Source organism: Bombus vancouverensis, chromosome 12, assembly GCF_051014615.1.
Source record: "Bombus vancouverensis nearcticus chromosome 12, iyBomVanc1_principal, whole genome shotgun sequence".
NCBI classification, from domain to species: Eukaryota; Metazoa; Arthropoda; class Insecta; order Hymenoptera; family Apidae; genus Bombus; species Bombus vancouverensis.
In genome coordinates this window covers 8,466,247-8,482,580 of record NC_134922.1, presented here as the reverse complement: position 1 = coordinate 8,482,580, position 16,334 = coordinate 8,466,247, and the positions used below count along the sequence as shown (strand labels likewise).

Here is a 16,334-nt window from a genome sequence, read left to right as displayed (position 1 = left end):
ATCTCGTATCTGCGGATCAGAACGGCAGCCACCGCTATGAGTCTTCCTTTTACGAGACTTTCAAACTAACTTCTTTGCATTTATGGGTAATATATTTGCGATATTTTTCATATTTCACGTGTTCGTTTTCAAATGTTTGTGATTGGATGTTTCATGTATAAGGGTGATGAAAACCAAATTGATTTTAGAAGTATAACATGCTGTTACGAGCATTTGATAACCACATGCTGGAACGTCAAAGTCGGCAGTATACTGTAGCAAAAATTAAGACGATAGTCAACTGTTTCCAGAACTTTGCATAGATGGATTATCTCAATAGATAATTAGTTCAAAATACTTTATTTTATATAGTAACGTTATAAATAAAAAAACATGACTGAGGAAGAATTTTTTAATATTAACCGTTCGTTTGTTAACCCCTGTTGTCCTATTACTACAAAATGGACTATACATAATTCAATAAAATAATATAAAACAACAAATGTTGTGCATCCTTATGAAACAAAAGAAACTTTTGGGACAACCTAATATATTTCTCCCCATGATATAAAATTTACAATTAAATTTCTTGTACTTTGAAGTGCTATAAATATAAAACTTCCAAATGTTCATTTCGAGTAAAAAGTACAAACTAAGTTAAGTTGAATTGGATACAAGAACTTTTCCCATCTACATACTCGCCATTGTGCATCTTAATGTAAGTACACGCGAGATATCTCATCCACGCTTGGCGAGATACGCTTTCCATAAATGTAAAGGGGCTAAAAGCCTGGCGGACGGAAGACAGAGCAGAGCGGTGTCTGGAGTTCCGGTACGCGGTACGGTCGCATAGAAGACGCCTGGAGAATATCAAAGACTAGCGGATCTCGCGACGTATCTCCGACCCGTGTCAGCTTAAAAGACAATCCATCACTGGCTAGCAAGTCGCGCGATCTAAAAAGAGGAAAAAGCGGTTCGGCAGCCATGACCTCGTCTATCAGTTGAAACGTTTTCTCTCTCGAGAAAAAGCTAGAAAGAACGAAACTAGTCCCCTAAGCTAGCCACCTGGCAGATCGTAAATTAAACTCGCTGTGTAACGTCCAAGGAAAAAAGGAGCAAAAGAAGAATTTCATTGACCGTAAAAGTGACGACTCTGGCAACGAGACGACTTGAAATTTTACGAGCAGAGAGGCGTCCGGACAAAAACGACGACGTGCGTGGATGTTCCGCGGCAGAGCTCGCGTACCAACACACGATGCTTCTTAAACCATCGAGACACCATGGCCTGGCTGCCTGTCGCGTACGGCGGCTACGCCAACGATAAATCACCTTTTCCTCTTAATTACTCGCTTCACGCGGGGGAAGACCTCGCTAATTATTCACCAGCCGTTCCTCTTCTTTTTTTAAACCGATGCCTCGCGCGTAGCATCGAGAAACGTGCCTTCCATTTCACTAATAGTATCGCTGTGTTTTGTGTTCACCTCCGCCTGTTAATTTCTATCTAGTTTCGACGAAAAAGGTAGCCATTCAAACGCTTGTAAATATATTCCTACGTCGAGATATATCGGTCGAGATATTTTTACCGATTTTAAGTTGCGCGTTTGACGCCAGTGCAATTTTCCTGTTATTATTTCAAGCGTATCCAGCGCCACCGCTCATGCATTATTCAGAAAATGCTGACGTCTCCCTAACGAATCACCGACCGATTCTTCAACAAACTATCTGAAATGATGGATAAGGGAGCAAAAACAAAGGTAGTTTTCGCTCGACCAAGTTGACAGAAGCCAAAACGAGTTAATAAATATTCCTTTCTTTGACTTTTCATGGATTCGAAAGGAGGAAAGCACGAGGAACGTCTGTCACGCGAAATTAATATGCTAGCCAGACATTTCCCTCGTTGTAAAATTATTCTCTCGACTGTGCACGTTCTTTTTAAGACGCTCGTGCACGTGAGCCAAGTGTCACGCGCGCGAATCAGAGAGGTAAGAGAGGAAATCGTGAGATCTGAGACAAGCAGGCGAAATAGGCGTCGACAGTAAGAAATATGTATCGCTTGACGAGCGTCCTACGCTTATCGAACTATAACACAGATTCCTAAAATGAGGGTCGCGTTAAGTATTAAAATATGAGAGTAGCTTGCATGTTCGTTAGGAGATTTCTACTCACCAAAAATTGTCAGACGAACAATTCCAAGTCGATAGAGATAAAAATCACGCGACAATTACTATTTACATCTATCAAAAATTTTTAACTTTCACGATGATTAGACAACACGTTGTGTAGATAACTCAACATATTAATAACACGATTGAAACACGAAGGATCACAAATATGTTATATTTTTGGTCAATTTCTCTTGGCTCACGGATCTATGCCAAATTAAATTTAAATTCCATATTAATCAACTCTCGACAGAAATTAGAGTTCGTGCAATCTCTGACTGGGTGGCGGAAAATTACCGCTTTCAGAAGTGGATCTTAACTCATAAAAGTTTGAGAAATCCTGATCTAGAGACAAGCCCGAAGACGTTCCGAGTCGACAGACTCGTTAACTGATTTTCATTAGGACGAATATATCTGTCTCGGGTGATCTACAAGTTTGCGTTCGTAACAAAGCTCCATTCACACGATTCCCTCGAATCTCGAGCCTCTCGTCACATTTATTAGCTCTATCTGCGTCGATCTTCAGTATAATAAAAACACGCAGGACGTACTCTGGCTGGAGCGGACGGGCTGTTTCCTCAATGAAACTCATTGTTCGAGAAAAATAAGTGAGGTCGCCTGCGAGAGTGATAAGGGGCCATCGTCCCGACAGTGAGCAGAAGATTTAGCAAATGCAATAGGGGAATCGGAGCGAGCTTACGCGTCCTTCAAGTTGATGCGATTTTATAATGGCGATGCTGTGAGATTTGATGAATTTATATTCCCCAACGAGCATCGATATAGCTATAATCCCTGTTGATTGGATTCTGCCACTTGTAGAAATTTAATTCTTCTTACTATAATATTATAATTGCTAACTATAATCATACACGCATATTCTAACTATAATTTCTAATCACAATCGTACAGACGCACGAAAAAGATTGAAAAATATCAGAAATTTGGAGTGATCCTACTTTGGGATCTTCTTACATCAATGACGTGAATCGCGTCCAACTCGCATCATTTATAATTATTATTATGGTTATTAAAACCATAAACCATCGAGTATTATACATATTCCTAATAACACAACTGCACTCTGCTGTGCATTGAATCATAGTAAATATTAATTTATCAAGTCATACGTACAACATTACCATTGTAAAATCGATCTGCGCTCAGCTTAACTATTAATAGCGACATATATAAATCACCTTGCCACAAAAGGACGGCCTAAAAGACAACATCCTCTCATCGATAAGTAAGTAACAATAACGAAAGGTCTGATGATGCCCAACAGGGCGATCATCATTACTCTTCTCGAATCGTACTCGCAGCATAGTCTGGCAAAAAGTTTTCAGTCGCGATTACGATTCCGCTTAGCAGCAGGAAGATGACCGAGCGAGTGTGTGCCGATCGGTAGTCCATTACCTCTGGACGTATTCGTCGAAAGCGCACGATTGGCAGGTTAGAAGAACGCGGAAGAGCAAGCGTCGAGGATCGACGGCGGTGAAGAGAGCACGACCCGAACGGGCGAGGCGAGGCAAAGATGAAAAAGAACTGGCAAGAGGATAGAAAAGAAGAAGAAGAAGAGGAGGAGGAAGAGGGGAAGGAGGAGAACCGGAGGTGGAAGAAGACAGGTCGAGGGAGAAGGTGGAGAGGCGGCGTGCAATCGGCGGAGTAGCACGTGCGTGTGCATACGAGTGTATATTGTACATGCGTGAGAAAGACCGACGATTCAACACGCATCAACAGCAACGACGGGGGGAAACGGAAAAAGAGACACGGGGCAACGTCGTCGTACCGATGGAATGAAAAATGAAAAGGAGCAACAACACTGGCGTGTTGCGGTGAACCGAGATTAATCTTCATGATCATCAGCCGGATCGGCTTTTGCGGGTTATTCACTTTGGCTTCTCGACCTGACCCGATCAGCCGAGATGGGATATCGAACAGCGCTTTGTATCACCGAGATTCCCATCTGTAACACGTTACACAATTGTTCCATGGTTTTCGAGACTACGAAGATTTAAGTTTACTCAGATTTCAAGAAGAATAGAGATTTATTAAGGAATAGATAAGATAATCTATAGAGTTTACGCCTTATTTAAGTTCTCCAATTTGGGTCATGTTACAAAGTTATCCGATGTCTTTCGAGTTCACAAAGATTCCGAAAATTCTAAAATGTAGATCTTCGGATTTCCAAGGATGCTCGTATCGTCAAAATTCTCATTTGTAACGTGTTACACAGGCATTTGGTATGTTTCAAGTCCACAGAGAATTCAATAACTCTAAAACGTAGATACAATAATCTACAAAGTTTCATATGGCCAACATCCCCATCTGTAACATGTTACAAAAGCACTCGAAACGATTCGAAACTAAACAAACAGCCCTAAAACTTTAAAACGTATTCAGATTTACTGATAAACTGACAAAATTATTTATGACGTTTCGTAATACCAAAAAACCTATTTATAACACGTTACACGACCATTCAACCCGTTTTGGACAGCAAAAATTCCGAAGATTGTGGAATATAGATATTCAGATTTGGAGAACCATACCGGTCTATTAATAAACCGATGAAGCAATCTACGACGCTTTCGTTCTAGCGAACCGTAACGTTTCCATCAGAGAAGATGAAAGCTCGAGTCATTAGCCGACACCCGACCAAGTGCACTATCCTAACGTCGACTCTCTCTTTCGGTGTACTTGTTAGGCACTCTTGTAATTTACCACATAATTACCGGCCTATCGACCCGTTTCATCGACTACCTAACTTTCCTGTGTCTTCTTTCTCACAGACACCAATTATTCGCTTTTGTACATGGAACGTAAAATTTAACACGAGATCCTTCCACATAAGTGTTAGACTTGGTTGATTGATTCAATAACGCGACCGTGGTCTACACCAAGTAACTTTCTCGCGATATAAGCCTGACTGGATCACCTCTTTTTCTAAGAGCTGCTTTTCAAGAACAAATTGCTTACGATCATGTGAAAGCTCAAACGAGAGAATAACACGGCAGTTGGCCGATTCGTTTGACCGCGAGGCGGAATGCGTTTGCGCTCGGGCGCGAGAGGGTAAGAAGAGGAAGAGGAACGAGTAGGCAGGTACGACGAGACGTCGGTGGTTGCCGCGGGATTGTAATGGCCCGGCAAGCCTGTAATTTCTGTCTTGGTCGAGTTAACATTCGACTGCGAGAAAAGCCAACTCGCCACCCGTACACGTCCCGCGTTTCCTTCATCTCGCCTTGAATGACTCGCTCGAGTTGATGCAACGCATCCACGCGAGCCATTCTTGATACGCGTCGCGAGTCCTAACTTATCAAGATATGAAAGCTACGCTGATCAAGTATGGAGAAGGATAGTAGCTCTTAGAAAATGTATTATAGCACATTTTCGTCTTGTTTTTGTAGCTACTTAAGCAGCCTCAAATAATTGTGAATACATGCTTTGTATTTTGATTTAGTGCAAATACTATTTCCAAGAGTTACAAAAAGATAATGAATTAATAATTATGTATTTACTTTCACTTAATGTTCTGACGAATAAACTGAACATACTGGTAAAATTGCTGATAATTATACAGGAATCACTTTCTTCTGACTGAAGAATCGAATACATATAGCAGTGAACTAATTATAGAAGTACTAAAACTGATCAAGGCAGTAATTGCGGCGGATGTGAACGAGTAAAAAGAATTTAATTTTATTACACATAATTGATCAAATTGCCGAAGCGAGGTTAGATCGAAATGAATAGATTTAAAGTAATAATTTCCTGATGATCTTTCAGCTTTACTTCATTATCGTAAGATTTAGGATCAAGAGTGTAACTTTCTGCTGTATCCATCGAGATGTTTCGTCTAACCGACTATAAAACGGTAACGAGTTATCCCTGAACAAGCAACGAGGTCCCTTGTCATTCATTCACTGTCAACCTCACTGTGAACCGAGTTTAATCTCGTGATTTCAGGCTACACGGATGGACTAATTGCTCAGCCACAGTCTACAGGGAGAAACGCCCCGGGGTACGATTTCAGAACTTCGATTTTACGGTAGCAAACTATGTGAAACGAGAACGATTCGTCCCAGGAAACGACTTTTTGCTCCATTGGATATTTCAGATTCCTGGAGAGTTTAGCAAGAGAGATTCCCAGCCGCCTCTCCGTTCCAGAAATGCCGAGTTCGTGAAAAGGACGTTCCTTTTCTCGGACTCTGGTGGTTTCCTTCCGATTATACTGACAGAGCTTAACTCGGGAGGAAGTGTAAAGCCGGAGATTCACTGGGAAGCTAAACTGAACCTATGACCAAGTTTACAAATATCTCCTTCAATATGTACATTCGAGGACAAAAGTGATTGGACAGGTAATGGAAGTAGTATAAATGGAGTTCAATCAAACTAATCCTAGTGTCATCTATGTAAGATTTATCCATTATACGTATATGCGATAAACGAAATTTCATTGATATCCACTGTCTACTTATTTTTGTCCTCAACTATTGAACCAAATACGCATAGCGTAGCTTAATTTTTGCTATAAATAAGACGTATTTAATGAAACTTAGCATAGCATAGATCATCCGCCTAGCTTTTTGGTGGATCTCCGGCTTAACTCGTAGATTTCTCGAAACCTTACCGCGTGTAATTATCAAGCTGTGAAATTAATGCGTTCGACCAGCTGTATACTTGCAGGTCGAGTAAAAACTTCGAGTATAATTCGCAAGATTCCATGGCGATGCGTGAAACAGACTATAAACCACGACGATGTTCGTCATCGACACGAGAACGCGGTTTCACGCTCGTCGGCGGCGCGTACCGTGGCCGTGTTAATCCCGTGGTTGAGAGAGAATCATTCGGTGGTCCCGACAGAGTATTAATCCGTGGCACGACGGAGAAACAAAAGCGTGTAAGAGTGATAAAGATAGAGAGAGAGGACAAAGGAGTTTGTTCACCTTGGTGATCTTCGGTGCAGAGAGGCTGACCATAGTCGACTACAAAGACTCCGACTCGTGTCCACGAGGCTCGTATCGAGTGTGCACCCTCGTCGTGGAGTTCGTGCGAACGGCACACGTGCTCGCGCGTGAGGCTCAAGCTCACATGATCAATCAGACACAGCCACACGCGTGTCGTAGAAAGCCATGCTTCTACACTGCTGTTCATAAATATGTGATACTTTGCTCGATTAACAATGCAGTAGAACTCCGTTTGCATAAATTCCACTTATTTAAACCAAATTTTAGCGAATACCCGATCTCTTGCTAGTCGAATCCACTTATTTGAACGTGGACCACTACTACATAAACGAGAAATTATATGCAGGAGAAAAAATCAATAGACTCCTATTATACGACCCCTAAATAATCAATTCTTGTGGAAGCAACAGATGTATATCATATGAAATTTTAATTATTTACTTTAAACTTTATCAACGATATATGAAAATTAAATATATTCGACTTGAAGTGTCCAAATGTTTGAAACATTATTCTTAGAACCACCCTCTAACCATAGCTCTAACAATTTTAAAAAAACTTCTATGTTTATAAAAGACAAAAATGTATCATAATGTTTAATATTTACACATGTCGATTCTTTTACCGCATATCGACATAATATCCTATATATCAGCTCTAATAAAGTTTTTCTATCTGTTTCTGTAATTAAATTAGATTACGTTAAAAACAAAATGAAGCAAGTGTCCCTATACTTTTCAGCGGTCGTAGTACGCATGCACAATCAAAAAAAAAGGAGAAAAGCGATGGAACGAAGAACAGGGTGCGATAAAATCCTCGAAAACGGAGATTAGGATGATTCGAAGCGTACTGCATGGGGCAAGATCCAAGATATATATCGCGGTAATGCGAGTTACGTGTTATCGCGCGGAATTCCGCGTGCTGGCTGTAATTTCGATAGGAGATACGCAGCATTTCCAAATAAATACTAAATCATTCGTACGCACGTGACGAGATTAAGCAAGAAACACAGGTTATAAAGGTAATAGGATCGAATAGCTTCGCGTGGATCGTTCGATCGTGGCAAATTACCCTGATCCGCGGCTTGGTCAGCTGTCTAGTTCTTATCGAAACCGCGACGCATGCCATCGAAAGCTAGTTAAGGATTTCGTGCGATGGATAAGCGATTTTACGCTGCTTCATCTTGATACAATTTACTATCTAACCAGATCAAGCAAAAGAACCGAATGAATACAAGAAACGATGAAGGCAATCGCGAGTCAATGAAGATGAATCGCCATTATTCACCACGGAATAACCATGGCCGGAAAAGTGCTTGATTGTTACAAAGTATCGGGAGACCAGGTACGTCGTCGCTGTGTGTGAGTACCAATGGCTCTCGTGTGTCTATTAGAAACCGTCCTCTTCCTGTGACTCGTGCAATCACAGACAACCTATTATCACCGACGACCCGTAATCACACGGGGCAACGTGTAAAAAATTAATTGCGATCGCGGTTTGATAGATGTCCAAGTGGAAGCGGCTCGCCACAGGCAAATGACAGTGATCGGTAAATGCGTGCTACGGTGGAATTCAGCTTCGATTCAACGTGACTGAAATAATTTATTGGTTTCCGTTCGAGCATGGTTTCGAACGTGCACGTACTCATATGCGAACACGGCGCTGCGCGTTCGTGCATCGGCTAGGGAAACAGGCGGACGTGCTGTCCATAAATCTCAATGCACCGAATTTGTTTGGACTGCGCCGGGCTAACATTTTATAGCGATTAACTTCTTCCTTCCGACTGTGGAATAGATCCTCTAACCTTAACCTCTTCGTGATGCACTTCGTATGGGTAGCGAACCATGATGATTTTTCGCCGACCATCTTGTAGAATCACGGATTTACATCCCTGTTTGTACGTATTAGGATATTTACAGAAGGTGTATTTTCGACCAATCGCGGGGAGACGCAATCGCGAAGACAGACATCAACGGGAGTCGTAAATTCCCGTTACGATTATGATAATCGACACCACGAGTTGATCGATCCCCTGATTTCCGTTAAGATAATAGGGGTGGTTGAGAGGGTATAACACTGTGATTCACAGAGTTATAAATTATATATTTTTTCCACTTAAGTTACACCGTTGCTTATAATATATATCGTCGACAATGAGTTAGCGTATAGAGATGCGATACACTGGCACAATATTCGTTGATGATAGAGCAAGGCTCTTGGAGTTTTGTTATAGTTGACTAATCCGTTTTTGACATGTTGACTTTCCTAGCGTTGTAGAAGAAGTAAAGTTACAGTGACGATGCTGTGTCGAAGGAAAGCTAGCAATGGGTGTGTCTAGCGCACGGAAGCATCGGATTTGTTCGTGACATTTTTGGTCAGGAAAGTGAGGGCAGTATACATTGCTTCTGATTGGATAAACGAAGGTTGGTGGACTAGGAAGGGTCTTAGCCGCCCTCGACAGAAAGTTGCTAGTGGGAAGCATCGTACATAAGAAAAACTAACTTTCCCCTGTCAAGCCGTAGTAGACAATAGTTTTTAGAGTATAATTTGGAAAAACGATATTTGTTCGATCTGAAGGATCTTAGCTAGCAAATTCCTTAGATTTACGATGGATCCTTAAGACTATTGAGTGTACGCAGTAAGGATGAGCGGACATCTGGTTTCCGTCTGGCCCGCGGTGTATGGCCTGGTCTAGGTAGAGGGCCGCCCGACGTAACAGAAGGCGAGGTTATACTTAGGAATGATTAGAAAACTATTCGTTATCCGGGTGCTTTTGCGCAATAATTCACCAATTAATCCTCCTTTGGAATTTTGCAATTTTAGAACAAATACAAAAATCAAATAACTTTTACAACTGCTATTAAGACCTAAATTACATAAGGAGAATTCTAACAACCATCCGTCTATCCCAAAATTGTTCTACACGAATTTGTCATTGACCAATAAATCGCAAACTTTCATTTGGATTTTTCTCTTCCCTAAAGCCAAAATACCTCCGTGAAGCTGACAATGAACACACAAAAGAATTCTTCTAAAGTCGCAACTGGGCTTCGCGAGTCATCGAAGTCACCAGCTAGAATCTACCCTAGGCGACGTTACTTCTCCGGTATGCAAAACTCACGCGAGCATTCTCCATCTAAACGGCTGACATAAATCACAAGCAGCAAAGGGGATGGAATTATCATGCAAATTCTTGGACCGTCGTTTCACCAGTTTTCAATTATGTCGGTGTCGCGGGGTCGAGCGGAGCTACGTCGTGAAATAATTCTCGCGATAGTTTCTACCCACGCGAGAGATCGCGATTCCGCCGAGAACTGCATCGCATCGAGCCGCCGCGACGTCTGTAAATCACCCAGCTGCCTCTTTCACCGTTTCTCTATGCAACGTCCTTGAAAATACCTCGACCATCTTTATGTGCTTTCGGTAAAATAACGATCGAGGTAACCGTGACCGTGACCAAAGTATGTCACGAGTTCACTGTACGTTCTCGTCATCTGCCAAACATAAGCAAAATGAGAATTCTTCCCCTTTGCTCGTAGACAGGATCTATATATTTTAAACGGCAAACCGGTCGACAACCGGTTCGATCGTTCTGGAGAGAATTCAAGATTTCCACGTATTTCGTTGGACATCGGTGGCGAATCGAGAGACTCGGTCTAATGTCCATGAGCAGAATCGCATCCCCTTTTCGAGAAAACGCATTAACGAACGTTGTGGTCCGTAGGGGTATCGACTCAGCTGTGACAATTGACGAGAAGACTGGCGGTCGGCAACTCTCCATATAATTGGAATTGTTCGAAGGCATGGTCGGGATAGTTCTCTCAACGACGGCCGAAGATACGTACATAAATTTCGATTCAAACAACCGCTCTTGCCACAAGACCTACGGTCAAGAACGTAACAACGTTACAAATCCAAAAGAAACGATGTTCGCTGGTAACTGGTTAGAGTTCTGGTGGCTTTCCGTGTATCGCGAAAGGATAGTAACCGGGAAAGGTATCTAGCAGTGATTAGCGTCGGGAAAAGGCATCCTCGTGCTCGGGAAACCTATTAAGGGCTCTCCTCGATGCGGCTTGTTACGATGGATCTACCCTAATCAGGTGACGATCTGCGCTGATCGATCGTGCTTCTCTGCTATTAACAAGGTCGCTATCAGAAATGAAGAGTAATTTTACGCCAGCATTGATTAATGAGTCGAGAAACGAGGGAGAATGAAAGTGGGAGGAATGAGAGGGAAGAAAAAAGAAGTAAGAATACGCACCGTGGGAGAGCATCATCGATTCTACGTAGCGCAGACGTCGCCTTATATAGCGTGAACCCTCCCTTACGGCCCATTAAATCCGCACGCATTGCCAAGAAGTCGTATAAAGATGGAGACAAAAAGAGGAGAGGCAATAGGAAGAGATGGAAAAGTCGATCGTGTCCTCTGCATGCAGACGTTTTTGTAAGTCGATCTCTTCCCGGTTCTCCAAGTCGTAATTCAAGAATCAGGAAGAAATGACCATCTTTTTATGGTACTTCTTACGGTTAACTTTATCAGAATACAAAAGCTGTTTCACAGCGTATATTATAGATTCATGAAAGCTCTTACTAGGCGCCACACTAGGCGTAATATACAGAAACACAAGTGATATAAAAATAAGGAAGCAGATATGTTAAATGTATGATACAGGGACAAAGAACCGCGGCTACTGTGAAACTTTGAAAGCTTTCCTAGACATCACATTAGAGATGATGCACAAAAACACAAGCGGTATAAAAATAACTAACTAGATATGTCGAATGCAAGTTAAATGCGGTATGTCAGATGCAGGTTAAATGCAATACGTCAAATGCAGAGACATGGATCTTCTAGGCACTACTGTGAAACCCGTACTCAAAGAAAACGCATTAAAAGAAAGAAGTAGAGAATTTTATGCGTGATATAGAAAGGAGAAAATTATTGTAACATGTAATTGAAATACCTATATTATGCCAGAACACGCGAATACTGCGAATCTGATTTTTCAAACGAAATGTGCAATCTCATTTGCCTACATATTCTACGTTTCCACAGACCTCATTGAAGAGAGGAAAATTCTAACAAGCCAGCAGTCGTTGGAAAAGTTGCTTCAAGACATATTGTCCCATTAGTCTCGCAAAGGATTAAAGCAAGTTCGATACACGAGGCTTCGTTGCAACTTCAGAAGATTGGAAAGGGCACGAAGGAATGAACACAGGCACACTTGGCGATAAATCAAACGTTTAATTGAATTTCGCGCGAATATTCGACGGACTATGAAATTCGATGTAGAATCGTAAAGAGGAAGGGAGAGAAGTTCATTAGCTCGGTCATTTGGTTGATGGCAGAAATAAATTTCCTATAGTGTAATGTACGAGAAATGCAAGCTCTCCAAACTTTTCCTTCGTCGGATGCGACAAAGATTTACTATCGAGACTAGGCATGCAACTCACCAACCGCCGACTTATTCGTCATGTAAAATTGTTCGCTACGTGGAAAACCGTCTGAAAGCATCCGGCGGTCACGGATTGTGCTTTCCAACTACGTGCCACGAATCCCGGAATATGTATTTCGTTTCATGGGCGAACGCCGGGTAACGCGACCAAAACTACCTCTTCTGCGTGTTCAACCTCACTGACTAAGATATTGCTTGGAAGAAAGAAAGATACACGGAAAATATGGATAATGAAATTGTTGGAACATAAACTTAACGTTATGTGATCGCGACATCTACGGTTATGACTTTCCGTAGAACTAATTGGTTATGCAGTTTTATGTTCGTTTGTTACAGTATAATGGCCAACACCTTTTTTCTTCTTTGGGATATCGAAGAAGAAGAAAGGTATTCGCTATTGTACACATAGTGTGAATATTTGTGAATGGTGCAAGTTGCAGATTTACTAACAAATAAATATCAGTCTTATGCTTGTTCTTTAAAATTCAAAATCTAAAGGAAGTCTAGTTGACCATCGTATTACCTATTAAGGATCGCAGCAGCTAAGCAAGCAAGAAGTAAAAGCTTATAAAACTTATAAAATTTATGTACTTCTAATTATCAGTTCGCTTGTGAAGAATAATTGTAGCCAGTGTTGTATATTCGAAATATCCAAAATTTGTAAAATACAGTTTATCTTAATGTTTCTTATCCAGATTTCAACGATCTGTCAAAAAATGAATAATTTCAAATTTTAAGACATTTGATTTTTACAAAGCAACAGCTATTTATAAAATATTGGAAAAAGTGTTTAAAAAGATAGCTATCAGAAGAAAAAACGCATGTGCATAAAAATCGAAATTCCCAAGTAATTTGTTTACGAGGAGTGTATCGTAGTGATGATCGGCAAGATTCCATAATAATTTGATTAACAGAGTCGTGAAGATGTAGTATGATATCCTGGACGATAATATCGACGACGATATCTACGTCGAATCTCAAGCGATAAAGGAGCCTTTAGACCCTGTCTGCCGTGAAAGTGACGTGCGGCGAATTGCAAACAACGATCCTGCGGAAGAAGGAGCTCGAGAGGGACAGGGCCTCCCTCCGCATTTACATCGATCGTAAATTCACCAGCCATAAACGTATATCTCGCCATTAGATTCCGCACCACCCGCGTCGCACGCTTCTCGAGAACATCGCATGTGTACGTACGGAGGGGTTTCACTGACATCAATTACTGCCACTTGACATATGCAGACTTGCCTTTGAACGTTTCTCGAAGACGAGTATAATTTTATTATGGCGTATCTTCCAATTAAAAAAATCCTCTATCATCTCTGTCCGTTACCTTAAAATGTGGTTATTCTTTGACTCTCTTACACTTTACTTTATTTCTCTACACTTTACACTTATTTCACTACATATTTTTAAACAGTAGCTGATAAATTGATCAAGTTTTATGAAGGCTAAAGACAAACAATATTCTTCGATATTGTAATATCGTGCAACGTTTAAAAAATTGTTAAGAAATTGAAAAATCACCTATTTAGTTCCAGAACCAAATGTAAATACAATTTTGATAATATGAAATTGATTGACGATTGGTGAATCTTAAAACTGCTTTTCTATAAATGTGACTTATTCGTGTATTTTTCCGATGTGTTTCTATTATAATTAAATTGATATTATGAAATAAATACATATTTAACTAAGATTCTATTTACGCATATAAAAGACAATCTTATTAAAACCAAGTTTCAATAACTACTAAAGGAAAGCTTCCCCTAAACAGTCCAACAGACAGATACGCTTAAAACCTCCCCTAGGAATTCCTATTAAATTATCGATTAATATTCCGAGAACGGAAGCAGAGATTGATCGCGGCGAGTTCCCTTCGATACTTGAAATATAATATACAGCTCGATTTACCCTCTGATTCCGTGGAAAAAAGGCGCACCCCAAACGGCACGAAATTAAGCTATCATTAAGAAACACGAGTTCCTTGAAGAGAAACCCCTGAAGGTAATTTACCCGAAGCTGGCGCACCCTAAACAGGCACAATAGAGCTGGTTGGAGTGGCTCGAAACGTCGTATCGAGAACTTGGGCGCGAATCTACGGCTTCCAAGACTTCAAAGGGAGCAAGTGGTCGCTCGATGGAAAATATACCGATATTGCTTCTATCAAAAGCGATATACGATAGAGACCCTGTAGTTTCCTAAAGAAAAGAAAGCGTGGAAACGACGAAACGAAACGAAATAAGAAAAGGGGAAAAGAGGAAAATAAGGAAGAAACCTGAAACACGATCGAAAAGAAAAAGATCTGAAAGAAAAGAAAGACGAGACTATATAGAGAGTTTGAAAGAAACGAGGATAGGATGGAAAATAAGGGGATACACTGAATGTCAAACAATACACGACTGTGTCTTACGAAGAGACCCAGTCTATGGGGGCCATTGTTTTGGTCACGTAGCCTTTTCTCCCTTCTCTGCTCTATAAGAGCCCGCAGTATCTATCGTCGTTGTATCTGACGCATTCATCCAGCGTGTGTAACATCCTGAACGTTTCGAGGAACCTGTTACTTAACCAGGTATCAGATACCGGAGCATTTTTTTCATCCGGCATTATTCATCCTCTCCTACTGCATCGGTGAGCACGTTAATTGGCGTAGTTAAGCACTTATAGGACCTACGATTCGCTAATTAGCTAATTGCAAGCAATTAATACGACCGGATGATAAACCAAAGCTCCCAACACGGCGTTCAACGATACGGATAACGACACGGTAGAAAGACGTTATTAATCGACGATCGACTATTAATTACGGAACAATCGCGAGACGATCGTCGATTCTATTGTACTTGTTCAGTGAACAAGATAATTCCGTGCCGAGAGAATTTGTCAAAGCGTTGGCGCGAGCAATTGGCGAAGCAAGTTTGTTCGCCAGACGATCGGCTCCGAGGCAACGAGACTCTTGGCGCAACTCTTGTAATTGGCTCCACTTCGGCTCCGAGACTACTAAGGAAGTGTCTTCTTGTACGAGTAACGGAGTAACAGTGGTTCTCAAAATTCTCTCCTAGCACCTGCGCCACAGGATTCCTTCGCGTACATCTGGCGTAAACACGTTCCTCGTCGTCTCACCTTTCTAAATTTCAAACCACTGCTTCTTTTCATTCGATCACATTAACGATTATCATGTATTATAATATCTCACAACGGTACTTCTCGCGTCAATCCTTTCATAACGTTTCGTTTCGATGGTAGATTCTGTCACGGAAAAAAGGACGAATCATTACCAGCTGGCAATTATTTCATCTTTGATAGCGTAGGATATTTAGTATCTAATCTTTAGTTCCTTTTATAGCGATAATCCCAGAAAAATTCGAATACGCTGTAATATTAAAGTTTAAATATTATACCTAATACAGCTGGTAATATTTATCTCTTATAAAAAGTACAAAGTGTCTATAGAAAGCTTACGTAAAAAATTACAAACCACTACACGTCTATGAAGTTTTGACGATAAAAAACAATTATTTCCTGAATTACACTGTCAAACTGCGAAGCATCGTGAAGAGGAGGTTCACGCTTGCTAACTTCGCTATGAGCAAAGTCTAGGGGATGCATAGAAGGAAAGGTAGAAAAAAGATCGTTCGCGCGTGAAGGGAATATTGCGTGTAGTGGAAGGCAAAAGCCTTTCCATATCAATAATCGCCAGAGGTGCATCGAGAACCGGCGACACTGTTAACGGAATCTGATGTGGTCGGGCTGGGTCGATAAAACGAGGAAGCAGC

The 16,334-nt window shown here is 41.1% G+C and overlaps 1 protein-coding gene across 1 annotated transcript in view; it reads right to left on the bottom strand.

The window, feature by feature from the left end:
* Positions 1–16,334, bottom strand: part of LOC117155209 (uncharacterized) — a 34,824-nt gene that overhangs the window by 3,095 nt on the left and 15,395 nt on the right. The window lies entirely within an intron of this gene.